The following is a 20,816-nucleotide window of genomic DNA, read 5'->3' as shown; positions in this document are numbered from 1 at the left end:
TAACCGCTCTCTCACACACACTCATCTAATTAGCACACTTGTTTTTAAAAGGCCATAATAGTTGAAAAATTATTTTCTCTAATTCATTAGAGCATGTCATTTTAAGACTATTGACCCTGCTTTATTGTGTATTTAACACCCACAAAGGGGTTAAACACATGAGAATTTCTGCTCCGGATCAACGGTGCACTGCTGGTCCCAAGCAGAACCCACTTTTGATCCAATCAGCAGCACCAGAGGCACGCTTCAGATTAGATTGCTGGCGGTTTTCACAGAGCACCACTGGTCCTGTGTAGCTCTTATATTGTGTGTTTGTGGGGGTTAAAGGGACAGTCTACACCAGAATTTGTATTGTTTTAAGAGATAGATAATCCCTTTATTACCCATTCCCCAGTTTTGCATAACCAACAAAGGTATATTAATACACTTTTTACCTTGTATCTAAGCCTCGCCAAACTGCCCCCTTATCTCAGTTCTTTTGACAGACTTGCATTTTAGCCAATCAGTGATGACTCCTAGGTAACTCCACATGTGTGATCACAATGTTATCTTTATGACACACATGAACTAATAACCTCTAGTGGTGAAAAACTGTCAAAATGCATTCAGATGAGAGGCGGCCTTCAAGGTCTAAGAAATTAATATTTAGCTTTCAACTAAAAATACAAAGAGAACAAAGCAAAATAGGCATTTCAAGTATATTGGAACGTTGTTTAAAATTACATGCCCTATCTGAATCATGAAAGTTTATATTGGACTAGACTTTAAGTGTAAGGCCAATAGTCTTAAAATGACATGTTCTAACAAATTAGAGAACATTATTTTTAACAATTATAGCCCTTTAATATTATTTACTGGATATTTTTCTTCAAGGAGTTTTTTGCTGTGTTCTGTAACTTGTGTAACTATTACATGACACACTGTAGCTATGTTATTAAACAGTAAAATGTCAATAGTCTGTGATTTATTTATTGTCATAACTTTATTTAACTTGACAGATAACTTAAAGGAGAATTCTTTTTTATTTATTTTTTATTTTTGCAGCTGAAAGTTTTTAAACACCCTCAATGTAAACTTATCCATAGTTATCTAGGGTCAGTAATACAACAATTATGTTCTAAATAATTAGATGTCATGTGTGTATTAGAATATCCCTTTAAAAGTCTTTCGAAGTATAAAACAAAATTATAAAAAAAATGTCTGTTTACTATGACTTTGAAATCAAGTTATCACAACATTTGCTTGCCTTCTGGTCATATACACCCTTTTTTTTAGAAAGCAGGACACAGGATTATAGGTGTTATCCAAGAACTGTTGCAGCACTGAATACAAGATTAAAGGGACAGTGTACTAAAACATTTTCTCCCCTTTTAATGTGACCCTGCTAGGGAGTATTAAATAATTTCCAAATTCACCTTTTACCATAATTTTGTTATTAGAAATAGCTGATTTGGCCTGTTGTAATCCTCACCTATACTGAAAATTTCTGTACTTAAGTATTGGTTAAAAAAAACTATGTAAACAAGAAGGTTTAAAGGAAATAATGCTCCTAGCGGGGGGCTGTATCAGAGAGGTACTAAAATGTCAATTTTTCATTTCGAACTATTGGCCTTTGAGTAAACAGCGATAAGGATGACTTTGTGTAAATAATTAGATAGATAAGATAGAACCCATTGGATTAATTTGTGGTTTCAATTAACAGCTATTTCATATACAAAAATAAACATACAGAACCAAGTTCCCATACATTTAATAAAAAAAACATTAAGGGGAAACTTATTTTACAGTAAACCGTCCCTTTAAGTTGTCTGCTTGGGTTGTCAGTTTTCTTTCACAAAATAGGAGGACTACTAGGTGACTGGGTATGGCTGGTAGGTGGAGTCACAAATGTTAACACTTTAAATTGCTTAACCCATCATAGATATTTTTTACAACTATACAGTTATTTTATCCCCTTGCTGCCAGTAACACATACACAGAAGTGACTCGTCCCTGTGATCATTGTAACACACAGAATAGTGATTTTACCCCAGTGGCTCCACATAGGGCTTCATTTATGAATAGCAGGACACTCCCCGCATTTATCATTGCACAAACCACTGCTTGTGCAATGTCGCCTCGTGTTCATGCACGGCCAATCGCTCGTGAGCAGGAGCTGTCAATTACCACACTCAGAGGAATCAGGGGGAATTGAATGGAGCCGGAATGGGAAATCAGACTAGCCCTGGACATTTTTTAAGAGGATTAGATACAAGGTAATCACAGAGGTAAAAAGTATATTAATATAACTGTGTTGATTATGCATGGGGAATAAAAGGGATTATCTATCTTTTAAAACAATAGAAATCCTGTAGTAGACTGTCCCTTTAAGCCAGCATAATAAGACCACTTCAGCAGCATAGCAAATAAAGCCTGCAATAGCACTGCTACTAAAAAAAATTAAAAAAAAATTAAAAAATAAAAACAGAATTTCCCAAAATACTCATATATCCAATCAGCACCTAGCACCTCCAGTAGTGCAAATAAACAAAGCAAATTAGATCTAATTCTGAATCCTAAATATTCACTTTGTGTAAAAAAAATAGTGATTGTCCTACACTTCCTATATGACAAAAATCAACATCAGTAACCTAGGTGAAGGTTTTAAAAGTGCTGCAAATCAAACAGCTGGTTTGAGTAATTTGAGGAATTTTGAAAATCTAGGTTGCAGATTTTTATTTCTGATCTCTACTGGGAAAATGGGACAGCCACAAGATTGTACACAAAACCAAGAGTCGTTTAATGTATTTTAATTGTTAATTAATACATTTAAACTAGCCTGCATGTTGCAACTAGTATGTTTGTTCAGATCTGATTGTTCCCCATCCATATCGCCATTGGTGAATAGAGACAAGCCCCCACCAGCATGAAAAAAAAAAAATATTAAAACTTTATTTAAAAATGTAAAATGTATTTATTTAAAAAAACAAAACATAGTTTTAGATGATTTAAAATGTGTTAATGTTCTTTGAGAGCACTTTATCGTTGTTTATTTAAGAAGAGACACAAATATAAAAATGACATGATCTAATTGGTTAAAGCATGTTATTTTTGCTTTAATGACTAGAAATTACTAGATATTTGATGATCACAAGTCTTAAAGGGACACTGAACCCAATTTTTTTCTTTCATGATTCAGATAGAGCATGCAATTTTAAGCAACTTTCTAATTTACTCCCATTATCAATTTTTCTTCATTCTCTTGCTATCTTTATTTGAAAAAGAAGACATCTAAGCTTTTTTATTGGTTCAGACCTCTAGACAGCACTTTTTTATTGGTGGATTCATTTATCCACTAATCAGCAAGAACAACCCAGGTTGTTCACTAAAATTGGCCAGCATCTAAACTTACATACTTGCATTTCAAATAAAGATACCAAGAGAATGAAGAAAATTTGATAATAGGAGTAAATTAGAAAGCTGCTTAAAATGCCCTGCTCTGTCTAAATCACAAAAGAAAAAATTGGTGTTCAGTGTCCCTTTAAGCTCCTGAGCACGACATGACTGGTCAGTCATCCAAAGCAGTAGTTGAAAAACCCAGCAAAATTTTAGCCATTTTATGTTGGAGAGCCTCTGAAGCATAACTTTAACTATGTGTCTATCTAGCTATGCAGGATTTCATATGTGAATGAGAAGCACATAGATAACAAAATAGGCCCAGATTACAAATGGCGTGCTAATATTTTTTCACTCTAGCGTTAACTGCACTCAAACGAAAAATTTAGCACACACTAACCCGACACTGCGCTACACCAACTGCCTTAAACCTAAAATTGTGATACAAATACTTCACATTCCTATGTTCTTCACATAGGAGAGAGGGAGATGGAGAGAGGGGGAGATATATGAGAGAGAGATATATGAGAGAGAGATATGAGAGAGAGAGATATGAGAGAGAGATATGAGAGAGAGAGAGAGAGAGAGAGAGAGAGAGAGAGAGGGAGAGAGGGAGGGAGAGATATGAGGGAGAAAGGGAGAGAGAGAGATATGAGAGAGAGAGGGGGAGAGAGAGGGGGAGAGAGAGAGATATGAGAGAGAGAGAGGGGGAGAGAGAGAGATATGAGAGAGAGAGAGAGAGAGAGAGAGAGGGGGGGGGAGAGAGAGAGGGGGAGAGAGAGAGATATGAGAGAGAGAGAGATATGAGAGAGAGAGGGAGAGAGAGAGAGAGATATGAGAGAGAGGGAGGGAGGGAGAGATATGAGAGAGAGAGAGAGAGAGAGAGGGGAGAGAGAGAGATATGAGAGAGAGAGGGGGAGAGAGAGAGATATTAGAAAGAGAGAGAGAGGGAGAGATATGAGAGAGAGAGAGAGAGAGAGAGAGAGGGGGAGAGATATGAGAGAGAGAGAGAGAGAGAGAGAGGGAGAGAGAGATATGAGAGAGAGAGAGAGAGGGAGATAGAGGGAGAGAGAGTGAGAGAGAGAGAGACATTTCTCAAACACATTGGAGCCCTTTCTAGTCAAACACTTTGCCATTTTTTATTAAAAAGTGTATATATGTGTGTAATAGTTTATTTTAATATGCTTTAGATGTGTTTTGTGGGCAAATAAATGTAACCCTTACACTTTACTTTAAGTTGTGCTAAATATTCTAGAGCAGTTTCGGCATTCGCTTGAACGCAAACTATAAAACGTTCAACATGAGCGCTATTTAATGCGGTCAAGTTAGAGCGATGTCAGCCGCGCTTACCCTTCTCTGGTAAACGCATTTTACCATGGACTTATAATATCAAGTTATGTGCTCATGAATAAGACCAAGCCATGTTTTGCATAAGAATACCCCTTTAAAATCCACTATCAGCAAATCTAAGAAATTGCAGAAAACCCAGAGGATACAGAATTAAATCAGCTACAAATGCGGATGTATGACGGTGTTTGAAAGAAAAAAAAAAAAAAGCGATAGTGAACTAAAACTGTGACAAACGGCCTGATTTCACTGCACATATCTGTAAGGACATTCACATAAGTAATACCCAGATATGCTATTTCAGCAAATCAATAAATCATAAACGGATAAATGTACTGTGAGTGTCGTTTGTCCCATCTGGCTGGTCACATGCGCTGAGCAGACCAGCAGCGAGACCGTGCAAGTGTCTACCTTACCTTAATGACTGATGTACGAGGTAAAGGTGACTTTCCAATTCAAATTAGTCCTAATACGAGTCCAGACACGGCCGCAGCTTGTCTCTCCCTCTGCCTTCTCCTTTTTGCTTCTCATCTTATTCATACACTGAGTATTACAGTAACCTCTCTCCTCCCATCTCTCTAACCAAACCCTGACCTCATATTCCTCCCTCACCTGCCTCTCATCTCCTTCCCCTATCTCTCTCTCCTTTTCCTGGTCTCACAACTATCGTCTCTTAATCTCAGCTATACCCCTTATCTGTCAGGCAATCCCATAACTCATTGTTTTTCCCAGTTGTCTTCTATTTCCAGTATCACATTTATCACACTGGGTTTTTTTTTTCATTCTAATATTTCCCTCACATTTGTTTGTACATTCTTTGTTGTGTAATCTCTTTTTACACTCTAATTCACTATATCTGCTCCCCTCTCTGTCACTCATTTTCCTCTATCTTTCTCATTTCTGTTTATCCCCTACTTTGCACACACTGTTCTCTCTCCTCCCCCAATCTCTTTCTGTCTCTCCCTCTGTGTTACCCTCTCATTCTGCATTTTGGTGACACATTATCTGCTACAGAAGATGTCTCATCTTCTACCTTGTATATTTAGTTATAGTCTTCCTTGTCTCGGGTATTTTGTCACCCTGTCTCATTCCCTGTCCCATTTTCTCTGTGCTTGTCTTGTGTTGTCCCTAATTGTCATTTTCTCACTCTATATGTCACTTATGCTGTCTCCTTTTCTCTCTGTTTCTGCTTTTCTCACTTTCTATTTTTTTTCTGGCTAATTTTCTTTCTCACTTTCTCTCTCTCTCTCTCTCTCTCTCTCTCTCTCTCTCTCTCTCCCTTTCTCTCCCTCACTTTCTTTGTCTCTCACTCTTTCCCACTCTTTGTTTCACTCTCTCTTTCTTTCTTGCACTCTCTCTCTCTCTCTCTCTCTCTCCCTTTCTCTCTCTCCCTTTCTCTCTTTCCCTCCCTTTCTTTTTCTCTCTCTTTCTCTCTCCATTTCTCTCTTTCATTTGCTTTCTTTCTCTCTCTCTCTTTCCCTCCCTCTCTCTCTCTCTCTCTCTCTCTCTCTTTAATTTTTCTCTCCCTCTACAATTTTGTCTCACAATTTCATTTTAAATCTGCATTTCATTTTCTACGTATAACATTTTCTCTTTCAATGTCTCATTTTCTTGGTGCCTTGCTAGATTTTCTCGCTATTTATTGTTTACTTGATTCCCTTTCAATGTTTTAACTTTGAAATAGGGACAGTTGGGAGGACGACCAGGGAACAGAGGAACAGTCCCTAATTCTGAGCTCTGACCTGCTGAGACAGTCATATGTCCCTATTTGCTGAATTGCCCTTAGCTCCGCCCATGGAACACCCAAAAACACCAATGATTGTTGAGAACACCATAACCCACCCATAAACAAACCACAGCCCTCGCTCAACATGGCCCCACCCACTAAATCGTGATTGCCCACCTCAACCTTCTGAGTCCCTATTACACAGCCACAAATCTTGGGAGTTATGTTTTATGTTAAATGTTCTCTCTCTCTACTTTAGCAGAGTACTTTAAAATGAAAAACTCTCTCTAAATAAAACAGTACTCTAATAAATGTAAAAGAAAAAAACTTGAAAAAAGTTAAAGGGGTCTTTTACTGTTAAATTAGTATCCCCTAAATGTATTTGTAGTTACTTTTTATACCAGTATATCATAGTATAAAATATATTTAAATGTACTCCTTTATGTTTATTGTTGTATCTATAGCTTTTTTCTAATTAATAGTGTATCTGTCACGACCTCTGTCCCGCTGATTCTGGTTTACATAACTTTTCTAAAGAGAATACAAAAGTAGTTATATTTTCTGTTAAGTTGTTGGCTCTCACAAGTAAAATCAGCTATTTCAAATGACAAAACATAAGTAAAGGAGCTATTTGTAATCAATTTAATGCACTCCCGCAGGTAAAATTAATAATTGGGAACATATTAAAGGAGAGAAAACTGTACAATACAGTTTAAACAAACAAAAAAAAAGCTTAGATATAAAGAGACACAACCGCGAGATAAGATACTTCACAGAGGCAATAACGTTTTTACGAATGATGTAGTTGTAATTATTATTTTTCTTGTGGTTTGTGATTGACACACGAGATATTAGGCATGGCCAAAAACTCGACATTTGTTATTCGTTATAGAAACAAATGTGAAATATGTCTGTGTGCTGTAGCATTCGGCTATTTACGGCGTCGTATTTATTAGTGTAGACGTGCAACAAATGATCTCCCTTCGGTCCCTCAGGAACTTCATACGCGTCTATGAATCTAGGTCAATATCACTTACTATTTCCCTGACTCAGTTGTGTTCACTGTCTCCCATTTTCTGTCTCCTTGTCTCATTCCCTTTACTTCTCATTTTCTGTGCATCTCATTTCCTAACTTCCTTTTTCATGACCAATGTCTCATTATCTCTCCATCAGTGTCATTTTACTTCCTGTATCTTTTTCCTCTTACTCCATTTTTACTTCTTTTAATGTTTTCTTATCTCTACCCAAACCTTTCATCTGCCCTGTCTATAAATTCTAGGGATTTGCATATATTTGTTATTCAGCATTCGTTAGTGAAACAAATGAGGAATATAGCCGCGGTCTGTAGTATTTAGCTCATTTTAGTGCTTTAGTTGCACAAATATTTGTGTTTTGCACTTTTACTCTTCTAAATCCACTGCCGAAATGAGCCGAATGCTACAGAATGCAGCCATTTTCTTTCCATTTGTTTGTCGAATAATCAATAAAATGTACATCCCTAATAAATACTGTTTTTTAAAACATTTTCTCCTACATCATCCCATTAACTTCAAATCCTCTTTCATACCTCCCAAGATTTGTGGCTGGGTATCAGGGACTCAGGTAGTTGATGGGGGCCGGTTGCCATTTTGTTGGAGGAGCCATTTTGGAAGGGGGCGGGCTGGGATAATGATTGGTTAGTGAGTGAGATTGTGGGTGTGTCTGGTGGTTGGTGTGTGTGTGTTGGAGGTTTGTGGTCGTGTCTGGGTGCTCTTTGGGTGGGGCTAAGGGAAATTCTGTAAATAGGTCTGCCACAGAGTTCAGAATTGGGGACTGTCCCTCTCAAATAGGGACAGCAGGGAGGTCTGCTCTTTATCTCTATTTCTTTCCCCTTCTCATTCTTTCCTCAGCCTCCCTGCTTAGCGTCACCTTACTCTTAGCTCACATCATCTAGAACTGGGTTATTCAAAGTTTTTTTTCCTAAGACCCAGTACAATGATACCACATACCTTTGTGCCCTTACTTTCAAGCTTGGTCTGAAAAATTCTAAAGTTATATACAAGATATATGCAATTTTTGGCAAAATTACATAAATGTGGGCATACTTTATTCCTGATTGTAGTCAAACTTGAAAGTGTTGTAAAAGGTAATAACACACACTCTCATGCAAAACACACACCACACACACTCACCACACACATTCTCATAAAAGAAAAAACACACCACACACTCGTACAACACACACCACACACTCGTACAACACACACAGATACCACACATACTCTAATACAACACACACACTCTCATACAACACACACACTCAGTCTCCTACAACACACACAAGTCATGACCCAGTAAACATGGGATTGGGTCCCAGTAATGGGCCCCAACCTGTGGTTTGAAAAACCCTGATCTAGAATATGCCCCATTTGAGACTAAAACCTGTTTACCAATTATTATTTTTTTTTTATTCTGTCTCATGACTGTACAAGACTTGCCATTACTCCTTGCCATGCTTCTAAAGTAGAATTTGTCAGTTAAAGGGACACTGAACCCACCAATAAACAAGTGCTTTCCATGGTTCTGAACCAAAAAAATTGCTTAGATGCCTTCTTTTTCAAATAAAGATAGCAAGAGAACGAAAAAAAATTGATAATAGGAGTAAATTAGAAAGTTGCATGCTCTATCTGAATCACGAAAGAAAAAAAAATTGGGTTCAGTGACCCTTTAAGGGTGATGATGCTCAAGACACATTAACATTTAAAGGGAAAGTAAACTAAAAATGTAATTTCCCATACATTTTTAATTCTGTGTAATAATAAAAATGTAAAAATGTCCCAGCTTTATCAATAATTTATCTCTAAATCAGGGTTCTTCAAACTACGGGCCGGCACTCATTACTGGGTCGCAACACCATGTTTACTGGGTCTCGACTTGTGTGTGTGTTGTAGGAGAGTGTGTGTGTTGTGTGCGTGTGCTGTATTAGGGTTTGTGTGGTATCTGTATGTGTTGTACGAGTGTGTGGTGTGTGTTTCCTTTATGAGAATGTATGTGGTGTGTGTGGTGTATGAGAGAGTGTGTGTGTGGTGTGTTGTATAAGAGTGTGTGTATGGTGTGTTGTATAAGAGTGTGTATGTGGTGTATGAGAGAGTGTGTGTGTGGTATAAGAGTGTGTGTGTGGTGTATGAGAGAGTGTGTGTGGTATAAGAGTGTGTGTGTGGTGTATGAGAGAGTGTGTTTTGTATAAGAGTGTGTATGTGGTGTATGAGAGAGTGTGTGTGTGGTATAAGAGTGTGTGTGTGGTGTATGAGAGAGTGTGTGTGGTATAAGGGTGTGTGTGTGGTGTATGAGAGAGTGTGTTTTGTATAAGAGTGTGTGTGTGGTGTGTTGTATAAGAGTGTGTGTGTGGTGTGTTGTATAAGAGTGTGTGTGTGGTATAAGAGTGTGTGTGTGGTGTATGAGAGAGTGTGTGTGGTATAAGAGTGTGTGTGTGGTGTTTTGTATAAGAGTGTGTATGTGGTGTATGAGAGAGTGTGTGTGTGGTATAAGAGTGTGTGTGTGGTGTATGAGAGAGTGTGTGTGGTATAAGAGTGTGTGTGTGGTATTTTGTATAAGAGTGTGTGTGTGTTGTGTTGTATAAGAGTGTGTGTGTGGTGTGTTGTATAAGAGTGTGTGTGTGGTGTGTTGTATAAGAGTGTGTGTGTGGTGTGTTGTATAAGAGTGTGTGTGTGTGGTGTGTTGTATAAGAGTGTGTATGTGGTGTATGAGAGAGTGTTTGTGTGGTGAGTGTGTTGTATGAGAGTGTGTGTGTATGTGTTTTATGAGAAGGTATGTCGTGTGTGTGTGGTGTTTGTGGTGAGTGTGTGTTGTATGAAAGTGTGTGTGTGTGTGTTGTATGAGTGTGTTGTTGTATGAGAGTGTGTGTAGTGAGTGTGTGTGTGTTGTATGAGTGTGTTGTTGTATGAGAGTGTGTGTAGTGTGTGTGTGTGTGTGTTTTATGAGTGTGTTGTATGAGAGTGTGTGTAGTGAGTGTGGTGTATGAGTGTGTGTGTTGTATGAGATTGTGTGTTGTATGAAAGTGTGTGTGTTGTATGAGGGTGTGTGTGGTATCTGTGTGTGTTGTACGAGTGTGTGTGTGTTGTATTAGAGTTTGTGTGGTATCTGTGTGTGTTGTACGAGTGTGTGGTGTGTGTTTCCTTTATGAGAATGTGTGTGGTGAGTGTGTTGTATGAGAGTGTGTGTGAGTTATTACCTTTTACAGTACTTTCAAGCTTGACTACAATCCGGAATATGTACATATTTTAGACATTTTGCCACAAATTGCTGTTATCTTATTGTATTAACTACAACATGTTTAAAACAAGCATAAAGACAGGGTTACAAAGGTATTTGGTATCATAGCACTGCGTCTTGGGAAAAGTTTGAAGAACTCTGTTGTAAATGTTGAGTTTCCACTGTCTCCAAGAGAAAGGCATGCATCCTGCACTATTCAGAACCCACACCCTGTAACATGCTACACATTGATTTCTTAAACTCATTCATATCTGACTCTGTGTAGGTATGTGTGTTTATATTTCCCATCAACCCCTGGCTAGTATAAATATAAAAGCATGAGGGGATTAGGCTCCCACTGTGGGTGGAGTCAGTGTGGGGTGGGTGTGATCAGAATGTAAGGTAGGTCATTTTGTGAAACTACTTTGACATTTATATGGAAACGTACATTCATTAATTATTTTTCCTACTTTGCTGTGAAATCTCTGACTTAAAGGGACATTAAACCCCAAAAATTTCTTTCATGATTCAGACAGAGAATACAGTCTTAAATTTACTTCTTTTATCTAATTTGCTTTATTCTTTAGATATCCTTTGTTTAAGAAATAACAATGCATATGGGTCAGCCAATCACACAAGTCATCTATGTGCAGCCACCAATCAGCAGCTACTGAGCCTATCTAGATATGCTTTTCAGGAAAGAATATCAAGAGAATTAAGCAAATTAGATAATAGAAGTAAAATAGAATGTTGCTTAAAATTGTATTCTCTATCTGAATCATGAAATAATTTTTTGGGGTTTAATGTCCCTTTAATTATTGTGACATTTACCTGAGCCTGCAGCGTTGGTTAACTTAATTGGTTAATTTAGCAGAAGCTCATTTACATTTGTACCTAACTGGACGCAATAAAGGATACCAGGATTATGGATTACAGGTTTCTCAAGAGGTGTCTCCCTGAACGTTTCTTGATTTGCAAAAACACAGAATAGCAGTGTTAAATGATTCTGTAGCATTTGTTTTGTAATATAGAGATTAAAGTGACTTAGAACTGCTGAAAGAAAATGCTCTGATATGTTATTATTGCACAATTGGTGTATATATAATTATATGTTTAAAGGAACATAAAGCTCAAAAACTGTCTCATTATTCAGATAGAACATACAATTTTAAGCAACTTTCCAATTTACTTCTATTATCTATTTTTCTTTGTTTTCTTGTTATCTTTTGTTGAAAAGCAGCGATGTAAGTTCAGGAGCGTGCACGTTTCTGCAGCACAATCTAACAGCAGCTTTGCAACAATGATATACATTAGCAAGAGCACTAGAGGGCAGCCCTATTTCCTGTCATGTAGAGCTTCAGGCATGAGCACGCTACCTATCTAGATATCTCTTCAACAAAGAATTACATGAGAACAAAGATAATTTGATAAAATAAGTAAATAAGAAACTTTTTTTAAACTGTATTCTCTATGAGGCCCATTTATCAAGCTCTGAATGGAGCTTGAGGGCCTGTGTTTCTGGCGAGTCTTCAGACTCGCCAGAATCAGCAGTTATGAAGCAGCGGTCTAAAGACCGCTGCTCCGTAAACCTGCCGCCTGCCCTGATAAGGCGGACAGAGATCACCACAATTCAACCCGATTGAGTACGATCGGATTGACTGACACCCCCCTACTAGCAGCCGATTGGCCGCGAGTCTGCAGGGGGCGGCGTTGCACCAGCAGCTCTTGTGAGCTGCTGGTGCAATGCTGAATACGGAGAGCGTATTGCTCTCCGCATGCAGCGAGGTCTTGCAGACCTGATCCACACTGTCGGATCAGGTCCGCAAGACCTTTGATAAATAGGCCTCTATATGATTATAGGGATACTAACCTCAATTTTTTTCTTTCATGATTCAGATAGAGCAGGCAATTTTAAGCAACTTTCTAATTTACTCCTATTGACAATTTTTCTTTGTTCTCATGTTATCTTGATTTGAAAAAAGCTGTAATGAAAGGTTAGGAGCCGGCCCATTTTTAGTTCAGCACCTGGGAAGATCTTGCTGATTGGTTTGCTGCATTTAGCCACATATCAGCAAGTGCTACCCAGGTGCTGAACAAGAAATGGGCTGGCTCTAAAGCTTACAGTACTGCTTTTTCAAATCACGATAGCATGAGAACAAAGAAAAATTGATAATAGGAGTAATCTAGAAAGTTGCTTAAAATCTCATGCTCTATCTAAATCATGAAAGAAAAAAAATGGGTTTAGTGTCCCTTTAATAAAAGAAATATATTGGGTTTCATGTCCCTTTAATCCCTGGAAAGATGTAAAACACACAATTAAAGTTAGCTCTAAAGCAGCTTTCCACTACTGTGAGCTAGTTGAACACATCAGGTGAACCAATAACAAGAGGCATATGTGTGTAGCCACCAATCAGCAGCTAGCTCTCAGCAACGCATTGGTGCTCCTCAACCTACCTAGGCATGGTTTTCAACAAAGGACACCAAGAGAACAAAGTAAACTTGACAAAAACAAGTGAATTGAAAAGTAAAAATGTATTAAAATGAAATGATCTGTCTGAATCATAAAAAAAGTTTAATGTTGCCTTGCATGCCCCTTTAATTGCTGATATATGCTATGAGTGCAATGCCCCTTTAATGTTAGACATTCCAGCTGGCACATAACTGGCAATGCACACAGCCAGTGTTCTCTGTGAATGTTTAGTGTATAGAAGCAGAGGACTTCATTGTGCACAGAGATTCTATTCTGACAGGTAAATTGTTTACATGAATGACTGCTGCAGGTGGAAGATTTGCAGTAGCTCTGGATTACCTGACTACAAACTAGTTTTCTTTTAAAGGGACACTCAAGTCAAAATAAACGTTTACGATTTAGAGAGAACATGCAGTTTTAAGACACTTCCCAATTTATTTCCATTATCAAATTTTGCTCAGTCTTTTTATATTCACACTTTCTAGGGAACAAGATTTTACTGAGCATGTGCACAAGCTCACAGGGTATACGTATACTAGTCTGTGATTGGCTGATGTTAAGGGGCCGTTAAATGGGAGAAAAAATAAATTTGTCAGAAAAAAAATAAATCTACTGCTTATTTGAAATTCAGAGTAGGTGCTAAATCATTGTCTTTTTACTATGCACGTGTTGATTATGTAATTCTACTGCATTGAGTTGTCCTTTAAACAATGTGGATTTGTTTGCTGATTACATTTAAGAATCCGGAATAGATATTTTGAGGGAATTGAATTCACATTAGCTGTGGAATATATCTGCATATCTGCCATCTTGAGGAATATTACATAGTGTGCACTGACATCCTCTGTGTAACGCCAGTGATATGATCAGAGCATGCACAGTGGATACATTAAAGGAACAGTAAATATACAGTAGATTTGTATGATCTGAACTTTAAATGAGTAGATTTGTTTCTGACAAATTTCAGTTATGTATATTTCCACTCCCCCTGTATCATGTGACAGCCATCAGCCAATCACAAATGCATATACGTACCATGTGACAGCCATCAGTCAATCACAAATGCATATAGGTATATTCTGTGAATTCTTGCACATGCTCAGTAGGAGCAGGTGACTCAAAAAACACCATTTTTTTCTTTCATGATTCAGATAGAACATACAGTTTTAAAAAAAACTTTCCAATTTACCACTTTTATCAAATGCTCTTTGTTTTCTTGTTATCCTTTGTTGAAAAGCATGGCGGTAAGTTCAGGAGTGTGCATGTGTCTGTAATTCTATATGGCAGCAGTTTTACAAAAAAAAACACTAGATGGCAGCACTATCTCCTGTCATGCAGTGCTGCAGACATGTGCACGCTACCTATTTAGATATCTCTTCAACAAAGAATAACAAGAGAATGAAGCAAATTTGATAATAGAAGTAAATTGGAAACTTTTTTTTTTAAATTGTATTCTCTATCTGAATCATAAAAAAAATGGAGTTTTGTGTCCTTCAGTTTAGTTACCAAGGTGATACCAGGGGCGGTCTCTAACTCCGCCCCACATCCTGTCATAGCTCTGTCCAATCCCATACATGCTACACACATGATTTTGCCCTTCAGTGGCCCCGTTCACAAACCTTCCAGACCAACCAATCCCAGAAGGCCTCTGGGTAATGTTAATAGTTCTGCTCTAGCAATGATAACTTATAACAGAATCAGTTTCTGCAAAGAAATCTATTTGCTATTTTTCTTCTTTTTTGCTTGTATTTAAAATGTGATACTCTAGTGTTATATACTAATAGAATGTTCCTTTAAAGGGCAGGGCGAGTCAAAATTACACTTTCATGATAGTGAGAGCATACAGGTTAAAAAAAAATACAACTATCCAATTTGCTTCTATTAGTGTACTTTGTTCCCTTGGTATCCTTTATTGAAGAGCATATCTAGTCTCTTGAGCACTATATATCGCTGGAGTATTTTCAACAATGTATATATAATACGGCAAAACACTTCTACCATAAAGAAGCTGAAGTAAGGAAGAAAATTATTTTAACTTGTGTGACTGAGGACAGAGACAAAAATTAAAAGCTAAATGTTTACTGGACTGTAAACAATGGATCTGCTTAATTTTTTGAAGAAATATCACCTTCAAGTCTTTCTTCATATCAGAGGTTCTAATTGTGGTGTGTTCCTGTGAGATTATCCCAATTTGGGACTTCATCCTGCCCTCCTCTCTGTTTGTGAACGATCTTTTAAAGGCTTTCAGGAAACAACGCGTTTCGCAACGGCAAGATCACAGACCCCAATCATCTCATGCCTGGTAGATATAGAATTAAATCTGATGTATATTGAGATCTCTCTACCCATAACTACCTGGTGCTTTCAGCTTCTACTTTATTAAGTCCCTTCATATATTTGAAGGTTTCGATCATGTAATCTCTTTCCCTTCTCTCTCCACTTAAAGGGACATGAAACCCAAATTTTTCTTTCATGATTTAGAAAGAGCATGACATTTTAAACAACTTTCTAATTTCATTCCATTATCTAATTTGTTTTATTCTCTTGATATTCTTTGCTGAAAAGCATATCTAGATATGCTCAGTAGCTGCTGATTGGTTCCTGCACATAGAAGCCTCATGTGATTGGCTCGCCCATGTGCATTGCTTTTTCTTCAACTATGGATATCTAAAAAATGAAGCAAAATAAATAATAGAAGTAAATTGTAAAGTTGTTTAAATTTGTATTCTCTATCTGAATCCTGAAAGAATTTTTTTGGGTTTAGTGTCCCTTTAATTATACATATTTAGATCATAGACTCTTTCTTTGTATGTTTTATAGGTTTTATATTTTAGACTCAAATAAATCAAATTAACATCCTAAAGTTAGTATAAAATTGTTTTGCTATTGTTATCTGATAAAGACAACGAGGGGCAGCTTTGTAGCAGAGTTAGCCTTAAGACGTCAGCACAGTGTTTTTCAAGTTCTGAGAATTAGAAATCGCTCAAATTTCAGAGCTAAATTACATGACAAGGGGGCAAAATAAAGAATGGAAATATATTGCAAAGTTGTTTCATTATGAATAACTAAACATTTGATATAAATATAATACCATGTTCATTTGCATACATTTGGGTCAGTGTGATACAGTGGGGGCCCTTCCCTAATTGTTGCCCAGGGCACTGATTGGTCTCAGTCTGCCCCTGAATAGTACTTTCAAATGCTGAAGGTTTTTTTAGTTTTGTGTTGTTATTTGCGAATGACTTTCACTTATGTTGCATCAAGAAAATATCAGATCTCAAAAACTAGAGCTAATTAAAAAAAAATCATATTTATTTTTCTTGACTTAAAATTTGTAAAGTAAGGAGGTTAAAGGGACACTAAACTCATATTTTTTTTAACCTTACAGTACTGCTTTTTCAAATTAAGATAACATGAGAACAAAGAAAAATTCATAATAGGAGTAAATTAGAAAGTTGCTTAAAGGGACAGTCAACACCAGAATTTTTGTTGTTTAAAAAGAAAGATAATCTCTTTATTACCCATTCCCCAGTTTTGCAAAACCAACACTGTTATATTAATACACTTCTTACCTCTGTAATTATCTTGTATCTAAGCTTCTGCTGACTGCCCCCTTATTTCAGTTCTTTTGACAGACATGCAGTTTAGCCAATCAGTGCTCACTCCTAGGTCACTTTACGTGCATGAGCTCAATGTTATCTATATGAAACATGTGAACTAATGCCCTCTAGTGGTCAAAATGTATTCAGATTAGAGGCAGTCTTCAAGGTCTAAGAAATTAGCATATGAACCTCCTAGTTTTAGCTTTCAACTAAAAATACCAAGAGAACAAAGCAAAATTGGTGATAAAAGTAAATTGGGAAGTTGTTTAAAATTGCATGCCCTATTTAAAACATTAAAGTTTTTTTTGTACTTGACTGTCCCTTTAAAATTGCATGCTCTATTTGAATCATGAAAGAAAAAAACAATTGGCGTTAGTATCCTTTTAAACAATTTTCCTATTGACTTCTATTATATAATTTGCTTTGTTCTCTTGGAATCCTTTGTTGAAAATCATACCTAGGTAGGATCAGGAGCAGTAATGCATGACTAGCAACTAGCTGCTGATTGGTGGCTGCACCACCATGCCTCTTGTCATTGCCTCACCTAATGTGTTCAGCTATCTCCCAGTAGTGCATTCTGTTTCTGAGGTTTACTCTTCAACATAAGTTACCAAGAGAATGAAGCAAATATGATAATAGAAGTATATTGGAAAGTTGTTTCATATTGTATGTTCTGTCTGAATCATTAAAAGAAAGATTATTACTTTTACTGTCCCTTTAAATGATAAACAATCATAAAACAGTACGAACATTATGCCACCGAATCCAGCAGGATTTTTTATTTAAGCTCAATCTTCCGTTTAAAGCAGTGGTCTCAAAGTACCGGCCCTGGGGCCATATGTGGCCCTCAAAATAGTTTAATCTGGCCCTCCCTTGTTTATTAGGTAAATTATTAATTTGGCCCCATCAGTTTTTTAGGGCTTCTAAGAGGTGTAACAAGTTGATTTATTATAGGCACTCACAAGATAAATATAAAGACAATGCATTGTCCAGTGTAGGCCCCCATTATGCACTGCTTGGATAAATGTCACTTTTTATCCAGTTCCAGAATGATCACTTCACTCACAAGATAAATATACACTGTGTATGTCTATTTGGGGACTACAATTCCCATCATGCACTACTGCTTGGGTAAATGTCACTTTTTATCCAGTTCCAGAATGATCACTTCACTCACAAGATAAATATACACTGTGTATGTCTATTGGGGACTACAATTCCCATCATGCACTACTGCTTGGGTAAATGTCACTTTTTATCCAGTTCCAGAATGATCACTTCACTCACAAGATAAATATACACTGTGTATGTCTATTGGGGACTACAATTCCCATCATGCACTACTGCTTGGGTAAATGCCACCACCAGTTTCTAGTATATCCAGTTCCAGAGGACTCACTCTGTTCAAGTGACCCCCATAGGAGAAGAACACTTAGCCAGTGGCCCCCGAATACAATGAGCTTGATACCCATGGTTTAAAGGTATTTGGTAGTGATGCAATGTTTTTGATGCATTAATAAAATTAACAAAAACATTATTGGCAACAGTAATGGTTTAGGTTTGCAAAATAAATATACAAACTTAGTTCTGAATCTCAGTCTTGTTCTAACTGGACTTAAAGGGATATGGAACCCAAAAATGTTCTTTTGGGATTCAGACAGAGCAAACCCTTTTTAAAAAGTTTTCAATTTACTTCTATTATCAAATTTGCTTGGTTCCCGTGATATTCTGTGCTGTTAGAAAACTCTGAAGAATTGGGCTAGTTCAGGACTGGGGTTCTGAAAAACTAATATAAAATTTGTCACAGGGAAAGTGCCAGGTAAAGTGTATAGCACTGTGTCACAGAGAAATGTTCCAGATAGGCCTCGGGGAAATATATCAAGGAAAATATGCCATGATGGAATGTGCCATGCAAAGGGTTCTATACCCATGTATGCCACAATGTAATGTGCCTGATAAGCTGGCATATGTGACTAGCTGCAGAACTGTGACAAAATGAATATTACTATTTACTATTACCCTCATCATACATTTTTTCTAATGTAAGTGACTTAAAGGGACAGTCTACTCAAAATTAATCTTTCATGATTCAGACAGGACATGCAATTTTAAACAACTTTCCAATTTATTTTTATCATCACATTTTCTTTGTTCTCTTGGCATTCTTTGTTAAAAGCTAAACCAAGGTAGGCTCATATGCTAATTCCTAAGCCCATGAAAGCCGCCTCTTATCTCAGGGCATTTTACAGGTTTTCACAGCTAGAGGGCGTCAGTTCATGTGTGCCATATGGATAACGTGCTCACGCACGTGGAGTTACCTAGGAGTCAGCACTGATCGGCTAAAATGCAAGTCTGTCAAAAGAACTAAAACAAGGGGGCATAGGCTTAGATACAAAGTAATCACAGAGGTAAAATGTATATTAATATAACTGTGTTGGTTGTGCAAAACTGGGGAATGGCTAATAAATTGATTATCTATCTTTTTAAACAATAACAACTCTTAAGTAGACTGTCCCTTTAATAATATTCCCTTTGATGCACATGACATGCCCATGCAGGGGGGTTGCCTTTAAAACACTGTTTTCAGTGATCTACCGCTCTACAAGCCGGGGATCATTGGTGGCCTAGAGGGAGGCACTCCCAGGCTTCATGGGACTGCTGCTGGTGACATCACCACAAGCGCATGTGATGATGTCACAAAGGGGCTAAACCAAGTATCCGCAAGGGAGCTGGAGGGGGGTGAATTCAAACTTCTTGATCTCAGCTCTCTTAGCAGCTACAAACCTCCAGTAACCCTAATTTGAAAGAGAATCATTTGCTGGTCTTGGAGCAGTAATATCAAGCAAAAAAAACAAAACAGACTGGGGATTTGTTTGAGGATGTTACATTATATACACATTAAAAATGATCTGTTACGTCTAGAGACCCCTAATAAAGTTTATTTTCTAGTACACAAGTCCCTTTAATAAATATAATCAGGTGATCACTGTGATAACACTGAATACCTTGCAAGAAAATAAGTGCTTTTATTTCTGTACTGTACACTAGGGTCTCTCTATATTATATTATAAGGCTTAGCATCGAAAAGGTTAAAGAACTAAATGTTTGTTGGGTGTTTTTTTTTTCTCTATACGTCTTTACTATTTGTTGATCAAGGTTTGCTGCCTTTCTATTCAGCACAACTGGATTTTTAAATAAATTCCTGGGAACAGAAAAATATTTCAGACAAACATTAGTCAGATTCTTGGGTTTACAAAATTGCATGTTATTATTTAAACCTAATATGTGTTGCAGCAGTGGGTATTTAACTATAGGGACACTTGCTACATAAATGTTAAAAAATTCTGTAGCAGACCTCTCAACTGTCCCTATTTGAGATGGACAGTCCCTAATTCTGAGCTCTGATCTGATTTCCCCAGCAATATGTCCTTAGGCCCGCCCATAATTTACTCAAACACGCCCACCGACCTCTCAGACATGCTCATAATCATGTCCCCTATCCACTTGTGACCCCGCCCCTGCAGCCAGCCCACGCCCACAAAATGGCGATGTCCTGCCCCATTTAAGTCCCTAATACATAGCCACAGCTGTTGCTAGGTGTGCTGGAGCACAGCATAGGAGGTAAATGTCCCTATTAGCCAAATAGAGAGACTACTACTGTGAGAGAGTCCCCTCACTCCCAAGCCTTAAAGGGATAGGAAAATCAAAATTAAACTTGTATCATTCAGATAGAGCAGGTAATTTTAAGACACTTTTAAATTCACTTCTATTTTCAAATGTGCTTCGTTCTCTTAGTATCCCTTGTTAAAAAATGAATACGCACATATCATACACTAGTGGGAGCTGCTGCTGATTGGTGCCTGCACACATTTGTCTCTTGTGATTGGCTAAATAGATATTTTCAGCTTCCTGTTAGTAGTGCAATGCTGTCCCTTCAGCAATGGAGAACAAGAGAATGAAGAAAATTTGATAATAAAAATAAATTGGAAAGTTGTTTAAAATTGTATGTTCTATCTGAATCATAAAAGAACATTTGGGGGTTTAC

The 20,816-nt window shown here is 37.3% G+C and overlaps 1 protein-coding gene across 5 annotated transcripts in view; it reads right to left on the bottom strand.

Annotated features, from left to right (window-relative positions):
• The window catches only part of AVPR2 (arginine vasopressin receptor 2), a 309,022-nt gene that overhangs the window by 74,227 nt on the left and 213,979 nt on the right, over positions 1-20,816 (bottom strand). The window contains exon 1 of one of the 5 annotated variants that reach the window (XM_053695612.1): positions 5,139-5,219. The exons of the other annotated variants lie outside the window; for them this stretch is intronic. The gene's annotated coding sequence lies outside the window, so the exon portion shown is untranslated. Of the gene's footprint in view, positions 1-5,138; positions 5,220-20,816 lie in introns of those variants that run through there. 5 annotated transcript variants of the gene reach the window in all.

The sequence above is a fragment of the Bombina bombina genome, chromosome 12 (genome assembly GCF_027579735.1).
Source record: "Bombina bombina isolate aBomBom1 chromosome 12, aBomBom1.pri, whole genome shotgun sequence".
NCBI lineage: Eukaryota > Metazoa > Chordata > Amphibia > Anura > Bombinatoridae > Bombina > Bombina bombina.
This window is presented reverse-complemented; position numbering and strand designations above follow the sequence as displayed.